Here is a 9127-nt window from a genome sequence, read left to right as displayed (position 1 = left end):
AACGCTCAATTGGAAATAAATCTTCCAGAGTCTGAGTGAGGTTGGGCAGGCACAGTGAATTAGTGAAAGGGCTGGTGAGGGTCAATGGGGAGAGGAGGCAGGATAGGAGAGGAGGTAGGGTGGGAGAGGAAAGACTCCGGATTTGAGTTGGGCATGATGAATTAGAGACCATTCTTTATTCTTTCTATCCCCTCAGTCACTCTCTGCTCCCTCTTCCATCTTGAGGACTACCTCTGTGATTGCCCTGGGCCCACATGAGCAGTCTGAATAATCCAGGTTCTCTTCAGACCAGCAGCTAAATAAATAAATTGAACCTTTGACTTTTATTCTCCCTTTCTTGGAAACAGCACACATTCATAGGTGGCAGAATCGAGATGTGGGCATCTATAGAGTCACTCTTCACAAGCACAGTCCTGAAAAACAATACTATTATAGGGGCAGGAAGGGGGTGATCTCCTTCTTTCCCATCATAATAAAGTCATGGCAGACAGTCTAATAACAAAAGACAGATTATCAAGAGAAAACATTGTCATGCACATGTATACTGGAGCTATCCACGATTTGAACACTCACAGGGTCAGAATCTAATGTTCTGTCATCACAGGGAAGAGGAAAATGGATGTGGGGGGTAGGTGGTACAGGTGAAGAGAGATCAGGATTCTTATTATGCAGATAGTCTGCTAGGCAATCTCCCAGGGTATGCTGTCCTCTGAAGAGTCTATGAAAAGCCTGTCTCGGTTTGGGGATGACTTTTGGCCTCCTCTCCCAGGGTTCATCATTCCTGTTGTAGTTTAGTGGCAGTGAGAATGAATCACACGTGCAAGAAATCTACATTGAAGGTTTATTGAAAGGATGAGGGAGAAAGAGGGTTCGTGGATGCTTGCCTCTAAAAGGGAAGTGGTGGAGAAAGGGAGGGGGGACGGATGGAGTTCGCTTTTAAAGGGGCCTTAGTGCATGCGTTCAGACACTGTGCAGCCACGCAGCACAAGCACATAGATTACTTAGTGACCTACAGTCATAGGACCCTGGGCTGGCTAGACATCTGCCTTCAATATTGACAAAGCATGGATGCAAGAGGTGTTCTTAGTGGCTACAGCTGGGGGCCCTGGGGGTCGGCCAGATGATGCTGGAAATGCTAACAATTCCTGCTTATGTGATAGAGTCCCAAGGAGTTTAAAGTAACTGCATTTTCTATAGAGAAGCTGTTTCAGAAGGGGGATACCAATGAGGGGCCCCACTCTGTACTTCAGGGAGAGGCAAGAAGGCCAAAGGGATCCATCGGTGTCCAGGACTGTTCTTCAGCTCAGCATGGCAGAGCATCGAACTTTGGGGTATGGTTTTCTGAACCCCAACATTGATTTCCACTTGTCTGTCCTGCTGTACTAGAAAGTGAGTTTGTCTTAGGGTTACTCTTGCTGTGAAGAGACACCATGACCATGGCAACTCTTACAAAGAAAACATTTCATTGAGGTGGCTCACTTCAGTTTCAGAGGTTCAGACCATTATTACAATGGAGAGCATGGCAGCTTGCAGGCACACATGCTGGCTACATCTTGACCAGAAGGCACCAGGAAGTCACCTGACAGTCACACTGGGTGGTAGGTGTCCTGAGGATAGGAAATCTCAAAGCCCACCCCACAGTGACACACTTCCTCCTAATAGTGCCACTCCCTTTAGGGGCCATTTTCTTTCAAGCCACCACAGAGTCCAAGTAGTCAGGAAGCACTGGCAGTGTTCACCAGAATGGCGCCTCAGCTGCAGACAATGCCTGGTGGAGACTTGGTGAATAACAAATGAAGCATGAGTTCTGGTGACACAGTAAGGACCAGTCTGGTCACCAGCTGTGACCCTGTGATCATGGAGTTGCATGATCGGGGTTTTGGGGCCTATCCTGAGCATTTTCATAGCGACATTGTCTTCAGAAGATAATCCCTTTGTTATAAGGTAATTGAGAGCATAGAGAACACATTCTAGCCCTCTAGGCACGTCCACCTTGCAGCTTGTGGGATGCATTCAGCCCTAGATGGCTATGAACACAGCCCAATGCAAACTCTCATGCTTACTTAAAACATTGAGGGTTTTTTCTTTTTCTTTCTTTCTTTCTTTTTTTTTTTTTTAATTTGATTGATTCTTGAGCATGAACTTTGGTGATGACAAGGTTGTAAGCAATGCCAAAAGATTGGCCATGCCTGCAGCCTAAGCTTAAATGCTCAGTCAGCTCTGACTTGGGTCATGGCAGAGCATCATCTGTGCACTTAGCTTTTCCAGGGACAGCAGATAGCTGCTTTCTCCTCTTTCAGAGACAGGAAGTTTTCCAGAACAGGAAGTATTGAAAATGCAGCAACTGGTGTTTGACTATAGACTCTTCATTTCCCACCGTGTGCATTTATTTCCAAAAGCTGACTTGGGGGAGAAGAAGGTGGGACAGTTACCATTTCTTAGTGTTGCCAAAGGACTTGGGACACTGGCTTTGTCAATAGCAATCCATATCTCAGGGAAGCTTTTGTAGGACAAAAATGTACTTGTTTTTATTTAGTTATAAAATCAATATAGTCTTATCACAAAGAGTTTGAAAAACTTTCTTCACCTGTTTGAAGGAAAAATAACTGGGCAACACCCATGGGACTGTTACTGCTTTGGCTTGCTTCCTGCTGCAGTTGTGGTCTGGGTTTTGTATTCTCATCTCATTTGTGCCTGAGGCACTTTCCTCTATTCACATAACTGTAGATATGATTTCTCAGTGCACACACTTGCACATTGTAGTGTACCACTGGGTTTACTCTTACCAAACCTGGGCATTTTGAGCTCTCTTGTGAGTATGTGGGGTGTGAGCTTCCAAATAGACTATTGTGCAAACAGGCAGTTGTGAATAGTTGCCCTTCATTTGTGATGTGTGTGTGTGTGTGTGTGTGTGTGTGTGTGTGTGTGTGTGTGTGTTGGATAACAGATGAATGTGGAACTAGGAATAATAGTGTTCAAAATGTAGAGTTGAGTGTCGTTGCGCATGCCTATAACTCCAGCCCTTGGGGGTGTAGGCAGGTTGATGAAGAATTCAAAGTCATCCTCAATTACATAGTGAGTTCAAGGTCAGCCTTGGCTGTAATGAGACCCAGTCCCAAGAATATAATAAAAGATTATAAAGAACATTATTAAATGAGAGATACACACTTTTGTAATTCATCTTAACAGCTTCCCATAACTGTTGTTATCTACAGCTTGCAAATAGAGAAATCGAGGCACAGAGTACTTAAAAGTAATTTTCCCATGCTGACACAGCCTACAAGTGGGAACAATGAATATACACACCCTTTTCTCAGATCATAGACACCAACAATCACAGCCCTTTAGGGCGTTGCTTTTTTGGAGCCTCAGAACACACAAAGTGTTTTCTTAGTTGAGTTTTTTTTCCCATTGTGTACAGTTCTGTGTTCCTGACAGCAGAGAAACTAATCTGAAGATTAAGTTTATTTCCCCAGAGCTGATGTGTTTTCAAAATTAGAATGCTTCGTTCAGTGGAAAAAACACAGAGGAGGAAACTTTCCCCTGGCTAGTCAAAGAGCAAATACAAAGCAGAGTCCTCTGTGTACATCTGCATGTGGACTTCATGGTGTGTATATGTATCAGTGCATGCATGTAATAGTGTGCACATGTGTCTGTGCATGAGTGTATATGCAAGGGAGGAGCAGGTTCCCATGTGTGGGTGTCTACAGACCATATCTGACCTTCAAGGTGCACAGGCAAGGGGAATTGGCCATCAATAAAATAAATGTCCAATTGCTTTCTTTCTAATCTTTGAAAAGAGAATAGACCAGGATCTATGCCAGCATTTCTTTGTGATCACTTCAGCACCAAATTGGCATCATTTTTTGCAGTATCTCTGGGCCTTGGTAGCAAACAGAAGCCATCATGCTGAGGCAGGAGGACATAAAACATTCCTTCCCCACGTGGTACCATTAGTAAACCACCAACAATTTACAGTTTTCTTTACCCTCATTAATTGAATCTAACATGGCCACATGTGCTTTATGCTAGGATCTTTGTAATTAAATCAGGGCCTTGGTTAGAGATAGAATAGCAATATAGTTAGCAATTTCTCTTGATAGAATCAGTGGCACAGCTCTCCCTTTGCTCCTACTAGTACTTCAGCTCTTTTGACAATAGCAAGGTGACTGCTAGGGCCAGAGCCTTTCAACATGTGTCTGGGGCTGTTCTCTCGCTAAGGGAGTGAGAAGGTGCTTTATTTATGTCCCAAGTCTGACATGGGTCTCACTGAGCTAAGTCTGCATTCCTTTCTGAAGGCTCCAGGGAAGATACTTATTTCTGGCTTTGAGATGCTACCTCAGTGCTGTGTAGGTTTGTCTCTATGTCCTTCCTCCATCTTCAGACCCAACGTGGCTGCCTTTCTGCCTATCCTTCCTTCCTCACATCTTTCAGTTACCTAGCTCTCCTCCTTCCTGCCTACACTAACCCAGTGTACTCTTCCTATCTTCAGATGAGCTGGTGAGCAGTTCTAACTCCATCTGTGGCTTTCTTAGGGCTTGGGTATGAAATGTCCCCCATAGGATTGGTTGTTAATTCATGGTGCCAATATGAAAGCTGGTGGAGACTTTGGGAGCTAAGGCTTACTGGAAGGAGTAGCTCATTGGGGGATGACCTTTGAAAGCTTTGTCTAGTCCTTGGTCTTTATCTTCTCTGTTTCCTGGCCATGTGCTATGCACTGCTCTTCTCCAGCATGGTGTCCCCATGGTGGACTGAAGTCTCTGAAAACATAGACATAGTAATTCTTCCTCCTAAAAGTTAGTTTTCTCAGGAATTTTGACACAGTGATGATAAAACTAACATAACTGCAATTTTCCTTTGCCCTGGAACAATTACCTATTCATAATATGTGAAGTGGAAAAACCACTTCAGATGTTTCAAGAATTATGAACAGGATCTGGTACTCCATCTGACACAGAAACAAGTTTGAGAACAGTGTCTGTGGATGAGGATCACAACAAAGCAAATGACAAAAGCGCAGGAGGAGGACGCTAAGAAACATGACAAGTGCCAGAAACATGGTCAGGACACAGATCTGGGTTCTTCCAAATATCATGTTCTGGGGTGGGGACACTCTTAGAAGTTTTAATAGGAACAGCAGAAAGAAGATCATGAATTAAGACATCTTTCAAATAAACCGATGGAAACATTAGGGAGGCTGGTCACCGCAAAACGGGAAGTCGGTGGAAACTGGGGGTCTACTGTATAACTCAAACCTCTCCCTGATAGTCACAGGATGTTAGGGCAGTCAGTGGGGGACGGGAAATGACTCCTTAGGGGGCTAAGGTATCCCAAGAGAATGTGTGTCTGGACCTGTGACAGACAATCACAGAAGTGCTCATCAATCAGTCTTCCAGCTGTGTAGAAGATTTATCATAGATGTGGCTTAATTCTTTTGGGGGCAGTTCAGTTCACAGTTTTCCTGTTGGCCATACATCATACTTTGTATGTAGGAGTTCAGATGTTGTCTTATGACATAGAATGTTAGGAAGATGAAAAGGAGGTCCATAGGGGGGCAGCTCCATCTTAAACCTGTACCTTCAAAGCCCCAAACAAATGAGCTTCTCCCCACTAAGAATAAGGGGGAAGATATTAATTGGACCCAACTGGTTGGATTACTCTGTTTCTGTTAATATACAACAAAGTAAAAAAGTTAATATACAACAAATTAAACAATGCTGAAAAGCCTTATGGCACACTCACACTTCTTAAGATATTTAAATCTATTGGTAAGGTCTATCCTATAATGTCTGTATTTATATAAACACATATCTTAAATTAGGCAAAGTATAGTTGTTGGTTAAATCGGCACTGCTGGTGGCTGGCCAGTCATGCCGGTGGAGGAGTGTGCTGGAGGAAAGTCACGAGCCATAGTTACTTTTTTAGAGCTTTATTGAGAGAGAGGGAGAGAGGGAGAGGAGGAGAGGGAGAGGGAGAGGGAGGGAGAGAGAGAGAGAGACCGGGAAGAGGGGAACACAGAGGGCCCGCTTTTTAGGCTGGCTATTGTCCCAGGATGATGATGTAATTAAGGGTGAAACCCTTACATCCCAGACTTTCACTTATTATAAAAAAGCAGGTAGATGGGAATAGGGGCGTTGTTCCTCTCAAAAACTGCTTCCAGCTGAATTTTTTGGACATCAGTTGGCTGTTGGGGGAATGGAGAAGGGGAGTCTTCCAAGGTAGACAGGCATAGGATGCTGTCTGTCATCCATTTGTTCTGGAGACATGTATCCCTCTTGGCTGTGGCTGGGAACCTTCTGTCTGGCAAGATGCTGGTGACATAGAAAAAAAGCTTAGAGAGAAAAGAATCATTATTTTATGTTGGTAGATCCAGCCTGTTCAGATGGATTTTGAAACATGTTAAGCTTTATCAGAGACAGATTATTTTAAAACATCTCATAGTAATAAATGTTTACATTAAAGTCTTTTTGTAGTGCCCAGACACTTTTGGGCCTGGGGGTGTAAATACCTTTTAGCTGTTACAGTTCCTTACTTGATGATCTTTGGACTCTGGTTCTGTGGTGGTCCTGTATCATTGGTTGAACAGTAACTTAGAACAGGCAAATGGGAAGAGAAAAGCTTGTGGTGTATGAGAATTTATTTTCTTTGGAATTAGGGACAAGGCAAAGATCATGGCCCTGTCTGTATGCACATGAGAAACACAGGCGGTAACTTTGAAATGAGACAATGAGCTCTTATCTTAGTTGGAAATCTTTCTTCAATAAGTAACTCTGAAAGTGCAATTAAATCTGGTGAGGTAAGTAAGGCTGTCCTCTGTTCCCGACAATAGAAAGGAGGAGTGACATCCTAAAACTCCCAGGACGAGTCAATGGCTCTGGTGTCCAGAAGAAAAGAAACTGATGGCTTCCCTGCTGAGTTCTGGGTTCCCTGCTGTGTCTGTAGCCAAGCCTAGGTTTGCTGGAGGTCTTAGCTTGCTGTACCCATGCGTCTTGGCACCTGGGGGCAGTCAGCTGACTGGTTGTCTTTCTAGGCAGCACAAGGACAAGGCTGTTGATTGGCAGGGCATCCACTAGCCCGTGGCCTTTTTCACTTAAAACAGGGACCCAACAGCTTTCAGGAGTCAGCGAGTGCCAGCATTTGGCAATTTTGTTTTCGGGCTTTTCCTTCCTGGCACACCTTAAATGCCACAGATGACTCTTTTGCCTATGGCGTCAGGAGCCTTGTTCTCCAGATATTTAACTTTTAGCTGGGAACAAGAGATGGATTTTACTCTATGTCCTGATTTTTTCCTGACGATTGGTGGTTTAAGGACAGCTTTTGGAAGATCTGCCAGTAGGCAGACTGTAAACCGATCCTTTGGAAGACTTGCTTGAGGCTATAAACTGATTTTATTTTTGGCTTAGGAGCCATCCTGATTATTGTAAACTTAATTGTTTAGATCTCAGCTGCTTTTAGACCCGTCTGTGGTTCTCAAGGCAGTTTGAGAATGAGTGGGTGGAGTTAAGGTGAGTTAGGGCAAGTCTTAGAAACTGCCCAAGCCATGCATTTGAGACTGCCCACCACCAGCGCGAAAGTCAGACAGAAAAGGTTACACATGGCAGATGCCTTAGTAGGAAAGGAAAGAAAGGGTTTAGAGCTTTAGCAGAAAGCTTGGAGATGAAGCAACTCTTATTTTCCTGTTTGCTGGCTGAAGTACCTGCCATACTGTTATGCAGTCAGGTTTACCAGTACCGCAAAGCTGTTAAGCGGCCAGATTTACCAGTACCTGCCCCATCCGCCAAAGTAAGTGGGTGGTATCTGCCCTCTGTCCCATGGCTGTAACTGAGTGGAAAAATAAAAAAATTAAAATAACAAACCGGGATCAGACTTCAACTCAGGTGTGCTGAGAATGAAGTAAGATCTAAGATCAGCTCAAGTCCACCCGCCCCCTTTCATCAAGGGATGGGAGGAGCTGTGACTGTGCTGCCGTGGGTCCACCCGGTAGACCCCAGATGCCATTTTGCTCCGAGGAAAAATGTGTCTGCCTTGCCAGCACAGCCTGGACAACCCCCAGGATTGTCCGTCGCAAACATATAGCTCAGATTTCAGCCATTAGAACAGCAGACTCACTGTAAAAAAATCGTGGTGGTATCAATAATGGAAAGCCGTGCTTCTCATGACTGGCCACCACCCGTGGAGGCCAGCTGGAGGTGCGTGCTGGTTGGTGGAAGAATCACAAGCCATGGTTACCTTTTTAGAGCTTTTAGAGAGAGAAAGCAAAGATAATGAGCAACTCTTTCCATTTGCCTGTTCGCTGGCCAGAATTAGATAACTCCCGTAAAAGATTGGGATTTTTTTGTTATTTTTTTAAAGCATACTTGGGACATCTCTCAGTACAGAGGCAGATAAGCTTAGGAATCTTTAAGTAGGGCTGATCGAGTTGGAAGCCTTATTTCCCATGTCTGCAGCGGAGAGACAAAAATGGAAAATAAACATGATCCGGAGCCAAGGGGAGCCCTTGACGCGCAGCCACCCTGTCGGGTGCGAAGAACGTGTCGGCTTCACACAGCCCCCAGGACGCACCTGACGGTGGTGGTCCCTTTACGAAATATCTCAAGCTGCAGACGTAGGAGGTGGCTGGAAATCCGGGCCCGCAATGGGGGCCAGCAGTAGCCAGTAAAGAAAAGGGGGAAACTCACCAATCAGTAGCGGTGTTGTATGTGGATTTGTGCGACCAGGCTAATGGAGAGTGATCTGTCAAGAACGGAGCAGAGTTCCCGGTGTGTGCAGCGCAGTTTCCGTCCAGGTGCCCGGGTTTCCAGGCGCAGAGCACCTGGAAGCGCCCGTTTTGGCACCAATGTTAGTATTTAAGCAGCGCTAGGAACACGTCCTGTACACGACAAGACCACAGAAGAGTTTTATTAAAGAGGATAGAGGTGATAGGCCTATGTGAAACACACATGGGTGAGGAGATAAGGGGGCTCATGCAAGATGGCACCGGCTTTTTAAAGGTTGGGCCGCGCATGAGTACAGGAACTCCTGTGGGTACTCCACGCATGCGCATAGATTACATAGCTGCGCGCGCACTTTACGCAACCACATAAGGCCACAGAGTCCCGATCCTGCGAGATGTCTGACCTGAGACGGC

Source organism: Onychomys torridus, chromosome 9 (genome assembly GCF_903995425.1).
Source record: "Onychomys torridus chromosome 9, mOncTor1.1, whole genome shotgun sequence".
Lineage (NCBI taxonomy): Eukaryota > Metazoa > Chordata > Mammalia > Rodentia > Cricetidae > Onychomys > Onychomys torridus.
This window is presented reverse-complemented; position numbering follows the sequence as displayed.